This window comes from Lithobates pipiens, unplaced genomic scaffold (genome assembly GCF_037356315.1).
Source record: "Lithobates pipiens isolate NorthernLeopardFrog02 unplaced genomic scaffold, aLitPip1_a1.2 Scaffold_18, whole genome shotgun sequence".
NCBI lineage: Eukaryota > Metazoa > Chordata > Amphibia > Anura > Ranidae > Lithobates > Lithobates pipiens.
In genome coordinates this window covers 462,740,220-462,755,272 of record NW_027507758.1, presented here as the reverse complement: position 1 = coordinate 462,755,272, position 15,053 = coordinate 462,740,220, and the positions used below count along the sequence as shown (strand labels likewise).

General features: G+C 39.7%; 1 protein-coding gene across 1 annotated transcript in view; it reads right to left on the bottom strand.

Annotated features, from left to right (window-relative positions):
- The window catches only part of CLSTN2 (calsyntenin 2), a 1,222,812-nt gene that overhangs the window by 380,661 nt on the left and 827,098 nt on the right, over positions 1 to 15,053 (bottom strand). The window lies entirely within an intron of this gene.

The window sequence follows — 15,053 nt, the reverse complement described above, 5'->3', positions numbered from 1 at the left end:
TCTTCAAAATCACGACGCGTTTTGACGGTAAGCCGACTCAGAAGGAGCGGATGCTGAAAGTCTGTAAGTAATGGCAGATGTTCTCAATCAAAAAAAGCCCATGATATGGAAAGTATTATATGTAAAGAGGTTTATATAGAAAAAAGAGATGGTCAAGTCCACAAACTTACATCCCATTAGAATGCTGAACTTAAAAGATCCTGGTATGCAAGAGTCACCACATCAAGCCTCTCCAGGAGGTATAAAGGTCTGCCCGTAACAACAGGCCCAAACTGAAAAGTCCCCAATCAGTGAACAAATTTAGGCGTAGGTAAGAATGTACCTACTGGATAGTGTGCAAATAGAGGTTAAATATAAGGTGGGCCGATGAAAATTGTGAAAAAAGTATAAACAAACCAGAAAAAAAGTGAACAAGTACCATTTGAAGAATCCTGAAGGAACATACACCTGTTAGGTGAGGTTCATGGGAAATCAGTATAGGTGTAAAGTGGAAGGAGAATATAGAATATAGAATTCTAGAATTACCCTTTAGCAGTAGGTACAGTGTATTGGTGTGCAGTGAAGCAGACAGAGCAAACCGGTCATCTGGTCAGCTGAGCTAAAACTCTAAACTGTTATAAGCTATTTTTTTACAATGCAAATATCTTGTGTACTCTATAGTGTCCCAGAAGCCCCAAATATCAATATAATCTATGATAGAAATGATAGCTTCAGGTATTAAGTCAATGCTTCTTACTGGCCATATCTTATAAGATACTAATGCCATGAACAGCCTCAGTGACACAATATTGGGCAGGAAAGCCACAGGATACAATTGCTGACCTTTTGTTGAAAATGGATAATAGAGTGCCTTGGGTTTCAGAAGGGGTCCTCTAGAATATGCTTAGTGTATCTAAACTCAGAAGCAAACATTTAATATATTGCAGCTTGCTATGGTTCTTGGTATAGTGACTGCAGTTGTCTTTGTTTTTTACGGGGTTCTTTACTTTATTTTCCCCTGGTAATCGTGCAAATAACACACCCATCCCTGGGTGGCTGCATTATTCTTCTGCTGTATTTATAGGGTCATGGTTGTCAGCCTAAACAGCTCTCTCAATATGGACTCCAAGCATGCCCGCATCTCTTTATCTCCATTCCATTGGGGTAGTGAATTGTTAGTTTTACAGAAGATAGAATTTCTGCCAAGATTAACAGATATTTTCTTTATGTGTGGGAAACATTCTTGCTTGCTTGAAAAAAATAATAATTATAATGCAGCCACCATATCTAAGGACAGCTGCAATATGATATTTTTTTGTTCCTGGGTTTGTTTATCTTTTATTTGTATGTGCAGATACCTCTGAGTGTCATCCAGCAGTTAACTTTGCTTCAGACTAGATTATGTAAATTTCAATGTATGTGGGTAAAATGGCAAACTTGTTCAAGCAATACAAACTGCTAAATATCTATTGGCTATACTTTAGCTGCTTTATTTTAACCATTATAACAGAAAGGTAAAAGTGTAAAAAAAGTTAAAATTTTTGGTGTTTATATATTTTTTACTTGGTTTGGTTTTTATGTTCCAAAATTATAGGCATAACTCCTGCTATCCTATCCTGCCTCTGAGCAATGTGAGTGCTTACATTTTTGTGAAGTGTAGCCTCTTGCTCCCATGAACCTCAACCTATATCCAGGATTCCCAGGGGAGGTCTACAAAAGCCCTGGGGTAAATTGCAAGACTTCCCTTGTAAGTACTATAACTGGAAGCGCCCATCTTTTTTTTATAATTATTACATTTATTTAGCATACCTTCCAGAGCTCTATTGAACCCTTCTGCCAGCCTATCAGTTTAGGGGTGCTACACAGAGTTGCATAGGAGAGTAACTTGGTTACACTTTGATAGCTCTTTGGTTACTTTTGACATTAAAAAGAACTCCTTTGTGTGTCAAAATGGGAAAACATATGGAACAGCTCTTTTGCTATAACCTTAGAAGATTCATTTCTGAGACGGATTGCTTCTGAATACCTGGGTGGGCAAAGACTCCTGGTATGTGCTGGTAGAGGGCAAGATTTATAAAACTCCTCAACTTCCTTATAAATATCAGCCCAGAAAACAGCTGTTCAATATGCTTTTTTTTCTACTACTAATAGACCACCTAACACATGAAAATTGACCAGATCAACATCATTTTATATGAAATTGGGGAACCACAGTTGCGCCACATCTTGCTCCCATTCCTTCTTTACATGATACAATAAATCATGGTACTGTATACTGCAAAACATGGGTATACAGGCTAACTTTTGCTTCTTGAGGTACCCTGTTTGTCAATGTTACATTTTTCCATGCAGTTGCTAAATTTGGATTGTGCAACTGTGTGGTCCTAAAATCTTTCATGACCACCAATATTTCTATTATTTTTGGCACTGGGACAGTTTCTTCTGACTCCCCAACCAAGAGTGCTAGTCAGATGTTTTGTATCTCTGATGTAGGAGTGTCAGCACCACCCCCAAGTTCAGGCAAATTAGTAACAATGTTTTCTAAGACATATTTTCAAGTTTGGTTATCTGTTTTCCTTTAATAGCTATGCAGTAAATTCTTAACCCCACCCATGACACCCCACTATGGGGCGGGGGGGGGGGATTTACTAAAACTGGTGCACACAGAATCTGGAGTAGCTGGGCATAGTAACCATTTAGCTTCTATGTCTTACTGCCAAAGCTTAATTGAACAATCTGAAGTTAGAAGCTGATTGGTCACTTTTTAGTAAATCTCCCCATATCTCTCTTGACTGAGAGAGTAGGGTAGTCTTTAGCATCATCAAGTATACAAATCATTTCCATTCACTCTGAGCCAATTGTAACAGAGTCTGCCATACTAGCGTGGTACACATTTGATGAAACTGTCCTCTTGTAATAGAACAGATTTGCCTTCCAATCTAGGTTCCTAGGTGAGCTGTCAGAACCAGCTTGGCAAACAGATTGCTACATTCCATTCTATAGGCATATGTAAAATGGGGAAATTGGCAGCTTCATTTTCTATTCCTTGGCACTGCCAGCACCTAATATGTCATATATTCCTTAAAGCGGGAGTCCACCGGGACTCCGCGTTTTTTTTTTTTTTTTAAAGCCAGCAGCTACCAATACTGCAGCTGCTGGCTTTTAAAATAGTGACACTTACCTGTCCAGCGCGCCCGCGATGTCGGCACCCGAAGCCGATCGCTAGGTCGTCTGTCGGGTCCTGCCGCCGCCATCTTGGGTATGGGAATCAGGAAATGGAGCCTTTGGCTTCATTTCCCGGTTCCCTACTGCGCATGCGCGAGCCGCGCTGCGCAATGAGGACGGTCCCCGCTGCCTCTGGGAGCTGTGTGTTTCCCAGCAGGCAGCGGGGCACTTGCTGAAGGGGGCGGGCGCTTGCGGAAAGGGGCGTAACGTACGCCCCTTTCCGCAGAGAGCTAGCCCGGAAGTGGGTGCAGTTACCTGGATTATCCAGGTAACTGCACCCCCCTCCCCCCTGAAAGGTGCCAATTGTGGCGCCGGAGGGGGGGAGGAATCCGATGAGCGGAAGGTCCATTTTAGGGTGGACCTCCGCTTTAAAGTGATGTAAACCCGATTCATGAAATTAGAGCTGGGCACATATATCTGCATTTTTTTCCTATCTCTTCAAAGCCCTAGGTCCCGTGGCTGTCTCCGGCTCTGTTCTTCTGAAAAATTAACAAAGCCATTAACAGCATGATAACGTCTGACAAGTTCTCTGACATATGTGATAGAACCAGCCTGAAATGTGTGTCAGGGCGGGTGCTATAAATAGATTAGCAGACAGCTGGTCAAGTCACAGCACAGCTCTGCAAGTCTCTGCATATGTGGAGAGGGGTGTGTGCCTTTCCTCAAATCAGCTGTCTCACAGTGTATGGCAAAAATTCCCTCCCCCTGCTGGAACAGGAATAGAAAATTCTAACATGACGTGTGATTCTAAACAGTATATAAATCTGAAGACAGCAGATATACATGTAAAATGTATGTAGAGACATTTATTTCATCTCCCTGTATCATCTGAGGTTGTTAACTTCACTGGGTATATGTGAGGGTTTTTCATCCACTTTAAAGAAGAGACTCCTTTTAGGCAAGGAGGCCATTCGTATCTGGCACCCATGACTCTTAACCCCTTCCTGTTTACCTCATTGATAAAAAAGAACAGTCTTACCAGAGGTTTATTTTTTCTGTATCCAGAGAGCAGATCTCAAAGATAGTCCTCAGTAGCAGTATGTTGATCCACAAGGCACATCAACTGATACACACACTTGGGGTCTGTTTGTCTAATGTAAAAATGTGATAAGGGTTGAGCACCCCCATTCACAATTACTTGTTGGTAATGTGGAAAAAATCATACACCCGGGACCTTACAGGCATCCCAAGGTCATATTCCCATGTGAACACACACTGCTCTCAGACAACCATGGTAAACACAAGCTTAACTTGGACTACTCCTATGAGTTTAGATGATGCTAGAACTTTAGGCCACTTCTCTTTGACTAAATTCTACCATTCAACTACTCTCTCAAGGAAAATGTTCTTAATGCACTCTGCAATAGCTGTTGAGTTGTAGCCATTAGACCCTGTGCCACTGTGTCCCTCTCTGACAGAGTCTGTATCTGCTGCTGTAAAAACTTGTACACTTGCTTTCATCCCACGAAGGAGGCCTGGTCAATTGTTGTATTTTTTGGGCAGTTAGGCAGTTTGTCTCTTGCATGAGCTGATTAATCTACTGTTGGACAACATTGCACAGTTGTTTTTTAAAAAGCCCTGTGGCTTTTTGCCATTATAAGCTGTTTTATAAGCTTGTCTACTTTGTTCAGCAATAGGTGTCTGTCTCTTTAAGGTGCAGCCCGCATCTAAGCATCAAGATGTAAGAGAGACATTGGCATTGGTATTGGCAGCAGTAAACCATGTGTGATATAAGGACACCCAGAAACAGTCCAAGCAGGTTTTCCCTGCACTTTTATGCAGCATGACAGTAAACAAACATAATTTCGGTGCACAAGGACTTTTACAGCAAGTCCATACTATAACACAAAACAAAAACATCTGCCATTCCAGCCATTAACTAAACTGTGGTCAGTTTTTGACTTACAGTGCATCCCCCAATTAGTTCCCCAAAACAAAGAAACAACACTTTTTCGTGTTCTGTCAGCAGTCAGCCTTTCCACACTGCAGCAGGCTCCCACAGCAAAGAGAGAGCCCTGCCTGAGGATCCATCAGCTCACTTTAAAACAGTTTTGTGCACAGCAGTGACTAACCACAAGGTCTGGCTATTATGTAAGAATATGTCAAGATGTTGACCTAGGAATGGAGGTTTATCCCACCCAAATCTCTACAGAGCTGCTGGGCTCCAGGATTCAGGGCGGGACTGAGATTCTGAGAAAACAAAATGTCAATTTTCTCCACATCAATTACACTAAAGCCCCTCACAATGTGTTGGTGAAAAATCTGTGAGGGACTGGATTTGATAAAGGGGACCTCTTCCCTGAAACTTGGTTCATCTTTTCCACCTCCACCTGCAACTGGGTGTCCAGATTGTATCTATATCTGTCTGGTAATCCTTTGAAATTTCTATTACAATTCTGGATGTCTGCTACCTATTTAGTTTCAGCCTATACTGTTTACCTTTGCATGTATAGTAGGTCATGATAAAGTGTGTGTGATATCAGTGGCTATGTGAATATGCTATGTTGCATTCTTTTCAATATGAGAACATAAAATTAATACAGTTTTTTTTTTAAAGTTATTTCTACAGTGTGACGAATTATTTGTTCATTTTAATATATTGGTTCAAATGATTTCTAAGGCATTCTACCTGTTAGGGTACAACATTAATTTAACACAAATTTCTGCTTATTTTAAAACAGGGGGTGCGGATTACATTATTTTCACATATTTTTTTTTATTGAAGTCATATAGCAGGCATGCCCTGCTCTTCTAAACACAACCTGCTTAAAGAGCTCCTATTACATAAATTCTGAAAGTGCAGTACATTATGAGATAACGTGCTGAAATTGGCAGAAGACACTGTTTACTGTTAAGAAAATGTACTCATAAAATAGCCTAATGTCAACTGTTAAGATTTAGCAATGAGTATAAATTTAACCTGCAGCTTATGTTACATATAAAAGATAAAAATAAACCATTTTGCTTGGTAATATAAGAGGCTTTATTGGAAATATGGCACTGTGAAGAAATACTTACAGGCAAGTTTATTTTGATGGATTCTCCCAGGGCACATACAGTATATGCACTAGTGGATTTGCTTCCATACAATTGTCAACCCCAAAACAGGTATTTTTTGAGGATGGCATTTGAATGGGAGGCGAGTCCACTTGTGCATATATCTGCCAAATGGATTAGTCTTTGGCTATTCATGCATAATCACTTTCAATCTATCAAACATGATGACTCTACTTTTATGACCTCTGTTGTGGGTGGTTGCTCTTTTAGGGTGGCTATGGTAGGCCCCTGTGGTCCTTTATGTGTCTGATGGGCGGGTGCAGTGGACATTTCTCAGCAACTATGGGTCTGTAATAATCCATTTTAATAAGCTCTGGTCAAAAATTGTTGGTGATATACAAAAAAAAATCTTTGTCCCTGATGAAGTGTGTGTATATATATATATATATATATATATATATATATATATATATATATATATATATATATATATATATATAATGTACTGTATATATATAGTACACTTTATTAGTACACTGGGTGAGATGTACATGTGGTGCCTCCCTCCATTTTACAGGGTGCTATAAAAAATCAGCGTTCACGTTATGAATAATCTTTAACCTAAAAGTTTGCTGCACTCCAAACGTGTTGCAATCTTCTCAGTTCTTTATTTATCTCAGAGCAAAAACAGATACAAACCTCTACAGTGCTGAGCACTCCTGCTCTTCATCAGGTGCTAAGTGGCTTTTTTGAGACCATTCAGGATTCCTTGAACACACACTTGACCTGTAGTTGAACTATGTTTGATCTGCTTCAGCTGCTTTTGCATTCCAATAGACTCTCATTGAGAGAAAAAGCATTTATTAAAAGCCTTTCAAAACGACCTTAAAACTGATATGCTATACTTGGCTTTATTTAAAATTCTGCTTGGAGTTTCCCAAATAATAAACTTAAAGCTGAACTCGAGACAAAGTACAATTATCCCTTGCAATGTGGCTCCCTCTACAACGCAAGAATAAATGTCCTTTTTTTTGTCTAGTTGAACAGTAGAAAGGACTTTTACTTACCCGGTCCCTCACTCCCATAGATTCCCTGCATGCTTGGTGACAGCTTCTGCAGCTCTTCCCTAAAGCACTTCAGCTTTTGTAGACACTCTGACGTTATCAAGTACCATGCATGGCCAAAAGCCCTACATTGTTTATCAGGACACCAGGCCAGGGCCACAAGCCAGGGTATCAAAGAAGAAGACGAGAACATTGACTGCCAAGGCAGCACAGGACAAGGTAAGAAAGGTACTTTTTCTTGATACTCTAGACATAAACCAGTATTTCACCCTTACAGTGCGGTGGGGGATTTCACTCAGCTTTAAGTACTTCTACTGTCTTAAAGTGACTCTGTTGGTGAAATCTGTCCAACTGTATTTGAGTGCCTGTTGAGTGCTTATATTTCTTTCTGGAGAATGGAATGTAGGGAGCAGACAGAAACTAGACAGAGAGGCTCTAGATCTTCCAAGAGAAAACATAAACCAGGGGGATCTCAGTATCAATTATAGGTGAAGTGTTGCTTTTACTAACATGTGTATGTGCATGCATTTGTAAGTATTTTTTATTTATTTGGAGTTTTTAGGGATGCACTGCAATTATTTTCAGAACTACACAGGACACGATGTGCTAAATTTATTTTTATTGCATAATGGATATGGCTATGATTTACAATCTCTGTGTGTATTTCTTGCCACTTTGAATGTTGTCTTAAGGATGATATTTTTTTATTTTTTGCCAATGTGAAACAATTAAAAAATTATACCAAATTAAGTTTTTTTTCTATCTACTATTTTAGATCACATCTTGAAAAATACATAGTTGCATAAACGAATGATTCCTGAAGAAGGAGTGTAATTAAACTCTGTAACGCGTAGGCTACATCATATGCATATTACCGATCTACCTGCTTTTGTATATGTGATTATGCAATATAGATGCTACATATATATCTTCTTGCAATAAGTTTGGTTGCATGTAACTAGGTTTTACATTAGAATATATTGAATTTTGTGTGTTTTTCACCTAGGTTTTTTGATACATTGTCAAAATAAAGCTACTGTATGGTTTTACATTTATGTGTGTAAGTCTCACAGTTCATGCCTGTAAAGTCCTGCTATTCTGAGGGGATTTGCTTTTTGGTAGAATCTCAAAGTACCAAAAGTCGCAGGAGACAAAGAACTAGCCCTTCGCTGAAAGGCCTCTTTATGCCTGAAGGACCAAGGTTACTGTATATGCTGAACTGGTATAAAAATCCCACATCCTATATTAGTGGGTGTAGTTGCAATACTAACACACGCAATGTTAGTGCAGTGATCTCCCTTGCTGTACCTTTGTGTTCTGACTGGGAAACTGCCCTTGGCTGCCAGCGTTGATAGGATGCCAGTCGGATGTTGGTTTTCCAGCATGCCTGGCTGTAAGACCAGCTTCTGTAAAACATACAGCTTTATACATGAGCCAAAAGTTGGCCAGTTCCTGCCTAACCAACTGTTTTTGGACAATTTTCGACCTGTGTACACCCAGCTTAAAGCAAATGTGCACAATTCAGGAATCCAAAGCGATTGCATTTCAGTTTAAAGTTGTAAGACCTGAAAAATATACATTTTAATAGCTAAAACTATCTCCCACTTTGCTATTTATATTTTTGAGCAACAGGAAAAATGGATACTTCTTAAAAACATTTATTTGTGCTTGTAGAGGTTATTTATTGAAGACATGAGACCAAAAAATGTCATGACCTATCCTATTTGAAATGAATTCTGTCAAAAACCTGAAAAAAGCATACACTATGTAAAAAACTTTTTAAAAGTAAATTCCTCTAACTACCCTATTCCTAAAATAAGCCAGGCTGTCCTAAGAATGTGGCTAGCCGGGACTCCTGCTTTATGTAAGCTGAGAGGTAGAATTATGGTAAATTACAAATGCCATCAGTTTTCTTCCAGATGGATACACCTCAATACTCACCTGAGACCTCACTACACAGCCCTAATTCTATGACTGTCAGAAAGATAGATCAGGTTAAGGTGGATGAGTGAGGTCCACCAACATAAAGTGAGAGATAATTTAGTTCAGGGATTTGCTGTCAAGACCGCTGCTGGAAACAAAGACATGTCAATGGTACGGTATACTGCTAGTGGTAATTGCTGCGCTCTTTAGAAAATGTGATCTTATAAGTCTCCCAAGTGACATATGGACAGCTGCACTATGATTCAAAATGGTAGAACTATCAGCATGAAGAACCCGAAAAATTCAAGGAGCCTGTTAAAAACTGTCAAGTGCAGCTGTAGCTAATTGTTTTTTTTTTTTTAAAGGGTGTGAAGTTATGCAGTAGAAATTAAAGCATCTGTTCAGTTAGTCATTATACACATTTTTTAGATAGAAACTAATATTCATCAAGTGCTTTATATATGCTTTTGATATTGTTGATATAATGAGAGTATTTAGCAATAATAACAGGAATCTTAGTTCTGTAATGTTCTAGTTCTATAAAGTGACAGTCTGGTTCACAGGGCTGATGCAAGGATTTTTGACACCCTAGGCGAAACCTCATTTTGCCTCCCCCCTTAGCTCCATGCTTAATTCCACCCCCTTTTCCTTGTCCCTGTATACCCCACCTTTTTAATGAAGTGCCCATCAAGTGCAGTCTACCAAAGCCCATCAAATGCAGCCTCACAAGCACCCATCAAATTCAGCCTACCAGCGCTCATCAATGCAGCCTCCCCAGGGCCCATCAATGAATGTTGACACCCTAGGTGAAACCTCATTTTGCTGCCCTGCCTTGGCCCCACCCCTAACTCCACCCCTTTTGCTTGTCCCTGTACACCCCACCTTTTTAATGAAGCACCCATCAAATGCAACCCACCAGCACCCATCAAATGCAGCCCGACCAGCGCCCATCAATGCAGTCTACCAGCACCCATCAAGTGCAGTCTACTAGCACCCATCAAATGCAGCATCACAAGCGCTCATCAAATGCAGCCTCACTAGCACCCATCAAATGCAGCCCACCAGCACCCATCAAATGCAGCCTCACCAGCGCCCATCAATGCAGTCTACCAGCACCCATCAAGTGCAGTCTACTAGCACCCCTCAAATGCAGCATCACAAGCGCTCATCAAATGCAGCCTCACTAGCGCCCATCAATGCAATCTACCAGCACCCATCAAGTGCTGTCTACCATCACCCATCAAATGCAGCCTCACAAGAGCCCATCAAATGCAGGCTCACTAGCGCCCATCAAGTGCAATCTACCAAAGCCCATCAAATGCAGCCTAATAAGCACCCATCAAATTCAGCCTATCAGCGCCCATCAATGAATGTTTGCTTGCTTCCATACATTCGGGAATCGGGACACTGACAGAGTCCTCTGGCGCCGCTGCGCCTCTGACACTATGTGCCAATGAACTGGCGGCCTCCTGCTGATGCTGAGACTTAGTTGCTTGCTGCAGAGAGAAGAGGGTAGGAACAATAGTGGCTGGGCGCCCCAGGCAGCAGTGCACCCTAGGTGGCTGCCTAGTTTGCCTAGTGGCAGCACTAATCCTAAACGTCTACACAAAAGGTCTACTAAAGGGCCGTACACATGATCAGAAAATCTGAAGTAAAATTTAATCCGATGAACATTCTGCCCATTTTCTGATTGTTAGTATGCTGATTTTGACAGTCCATTACAAATTTTCATCAGACAAAAAACTGGATGTGCAGGCTCCAAATTTTTGTCTGATGTGACCACAATGTCCGATTTTCTTTTCATTAGTAAATCAACCCCAATTCACGAATAAACATTTATGAGAATAAAGTGTTAGTATAACTTCACAGATAAAAATTTACAGATGAACTAACAAGAATTGCTCTGGTCCACCCCAGATTATCTGCACAGAGAAGAAGGATAAAAGCAGAGCTATCTAATTCCTGGACCACTGGGCTGGCTCTTTGGACAATGACAGTTTAGCATCCCTGGAGGTAAGTACAACATGTACCAGGGGGAGGGCATATGATGTTAATTCAGCTTTACATTTTTCCTGTAAAGGTGAACTAACACTTTATTCTCATAAAAGTTTATGCATGCACTGGAGGTGACTTACTAAAGGCAAATAGGCTTTTCACTTTGCAAGGGAATTTACCCAAGAGCCTAGTGAATGACATGGATCTATTCTGACTTCCATCATCCAATTATGTATAAGAAAACATGCTGTTTTTTTTTTTCCCCTGACGTTCATTCATTGCTTCTGATGATGAAACAAATTGTGTTATAACTGTCCTGAGAAAAAAAAAAAAACACTTCTTGCCTCTGCGGTCAATAGGCATCAGCTTACTGTGCCTTATAGTAAATCTGACCCCAGTCATGTTAGAGGTAAGCAATATGTGAGCATTCAACTGGAGTTCATCGCAATACCTTGTGCAATATTCTTTGTAAAATAACTCTTATTTACAAAAAATATGTTAAAAACAATATCCTAATGTTTATGCATTGGATTCAGCTCCTTCGTGACAAGAGGATTTTCAGTCACAAATAGCACAGTAATGGAAATGCCACATTCATTATGCATTAGTGAATTGACCTTAAACACAAGAAGCCTATGATAGCAGGTGACAGGTAAAAATAATTGCAGCATTGTGTACATATTCATGTAGCCGGTGTTTAGGAAATGTTCAGCCTCGGATTTCCTAAAGTTGGCATCTGCTAAAGTTCTGCAAACACAGAAGAAACTAAAGAGACAAATGATACATAACAAAGGCATTATGAGTGATGCATGATTTCAATCATCCCAGAAGAGATACAAACCATACACAGGCAGACACTACCTCACACTCGCAGGCGCCCTGCTTGTAACAAATAGCCAGACATTCCTCTGCAGTTTCACCAGTGGAGAAATCTTTTGATGCAATAAATTATAAATGGATCTGAGTTTAAACAGAAGCAAGTTTCTTACATTAATTCTGGAACACGGCGTGGTTTCTGCTCCTTGTTCCTTATTACTGTGACACGCTGATTTTATGTAGACACTTCTCTAACCCCTTCAAGATCACTTTACTATTATTTAAAAATAGGGATGCTGTTTAACTATTAAATCCCTTGATTAGATTCAGTAACTGTAAACCCGATTTTTTTTTTTCGACTTGTTAACGTGCTTTACTCAGCCAAGCTTCGGGAACTAAATTTGTCAGTAGGGAACATATGGTAAATTTAGACGCACATGTTATAAAATAACAAAGTCCTTTGATTTGATTACAATTCTACAAATTTGAGACAAGCTTTAAATCTTAGCAATAAAGCCTAGATCTCTATTTGTTGCTACCCAGTCTACAAATTCTAATGTAGTTATATATAAACCATTTGTTTTCTATGGCTACCATGCAGACCCAAGCTGGCATTCTGATAACTCTGGTGCTGACCTGAAGATATTTGAGCATATATATATATATATATATATATATATATATATATATATATATATATATATATTATATATATATATATATATATATATATATATATATATATATATATATATATATATATATATATATATATATATATATATATATATATATATATTGTGGGCAAGTAAATAATGATAGACCTTTCTCACTTTACATGCTGACAGCATAGTAACTCACTCAAAACAGCCTTACGACCCCTCTTACCATCACCAGCATAACCCAGAGATGACAACCTGAGAGACAACAGGAGGTAAATGGAGCAATCAGAGATGAAAAGAAAAAAATATTTTTTATAGTAAATGAGTATAGCTATTATAGCTATAGCTATGATAGGCATTTGTAAACAGCAGCATATGTTCTTATGGATCAACTATGACTAATGTACCTGATTCAAGCCTAACTGGTGAGAATTTTTAACTCATGTCTTTCTCATGTCTTTCTGTCATGTCCTTCATTATTGAGTTGATGGCTTGTCTGTGCAATCCACATATAACAGCACCCGCTACATTCAGCAGCAATGGATCCACTCGTTAAACCACACTACATGCAAGCACATGTGACAGGGTGACAACACAGGAGAGAAATTCAGAGACAGGGACAAAGCGTTGTCACCCCACAGCAGGAAGTGCCTGCACAATGACTTTAATGGCAGGATCGCCATGTATAATAATAAAAAAAAACTGTAGATTTAAAAGGGTTAAAATTATCTTTTGAAATTACATTAACATATTAAAAATTATATGAGATTTTAGTGATTGTGTTTACATTAAAGTCCGCATTTGCAGAAAAAAAAAAAGATTTATAATTTTTTTGCAACTCAGCCTGAAAGCATTGGATTGTGGACGTAGTGCTAGGCTCCTGCAGACTCTTCTTTCAGCTCTATGTCTGTGCCAAGGTATATACTTTCTGTAAAAGCTGGAAGAAGTGTCAATGAGCCTGCAGTGATTACAGCCCTTGTATTCCATTGAGAACTACTAGAGCTTCTGCTGCAGATGTGACTCTTAGTTCATTAATTTATAGATCTCCATCAATGAATAACATGGCTGTGTGGAACACCACCATTTTCATATCTGAAAGCCGTGGGGGAGAAGAATCACCACATGCTGTCAGAGTATGGGCTTTTTTGAGGGATGGGGAGTCTGCTTGGCACCATGTTACACACTAAATATAGGTATAACATGTCATATGATGTTAAAGATGGAGTTGGCCTTTAAGTTATGATGTTAGTTTGAAGGAGAAGTACAGCCAAGGCTCGTTTGGCTGTACTTCTCCTGTGGATCACAGGAGTGCAGTTTGTTTTGTACTCCTGTGACCCATTTTCAGCAGGTAGCGGGCCTGTTGTCAGATAAAGTCACAGAGCCAGACTCGGGCAAGATCTCGACAATGAAGTCCACATGCCTGGACCGGAACCCAGATCAGCCTCTCAGCAAGCCCCTGAGAGCCTGAGCCAGGCTCTCCTGCCCCTTTCACAGCTCAGTTCTCCAGTGAGTAAAGGGGGTCAGAGCAGAGAGCAGTTGGTTTTACAGTCGGTGTTTGACCGAGCGGTCTTAAGGCCCATACACACGATCTGACTTTTTGACAACAAACATGCAAATTAGCTGTTTTAAGGCAACATCCAACCGTGAGTACGCTCCGTCGGATACATTTTTTTTGGTTTTCATCAGCCAAAAGTTGTTCTGCAAACAGACAAACTTTGTTGCAACAAAAGTCCAATGGAGCAAAGTCTGATCGTGTGTACATAAAACCATCGGACTTTAGTCCAAAGCACAAACACGAATGCTCAAAACCAATGCAAATGCTCAGACAACAATACAGAAGTTGACCAAAGGGTGGCGGTAAAGAGCAGAAAAATCACGTAATTTGGTGAAAGTTGGCTGAAAAAGTCTTGTATGCGTGTATGCAATACAAGTTCATGGCCAACGCCCTTTGGACAGAAATCCATGGGAAAGTTTGTTTGAAGTCCGATCATGTGTACGAGGCTTAAGAGGCGGCAGGAGACAGCTGCAGCTTCGTACTGAGGCTGCATCCACCTAGGTAAGTATTAGTCTGAAAAAGAGAACTCCAAAAAAACTATTGTCAAATGTATTAGCTAATCAGCTAAAATCATCAATACTATATAATGTTAGGTTATGCTTTTGGTGTCTATTTGATCATTGTAAGCTCCATTATAAGCTGCATAATAGAAGAGCTACAGGGTGCTTGCAATAAAGTTCTACATGCTGCTGAATACATCTTCAATGCTCGCAATTGCATGACACTTCAGTAGCAATGGAAAAAATGAACATTGAACTTGAATATCTAGCTAAAAATATGATGTTGCTTTAAGTGAAAAGTCAGCGGTGATTAATTGAATCTTCAAGGCCACAGTGT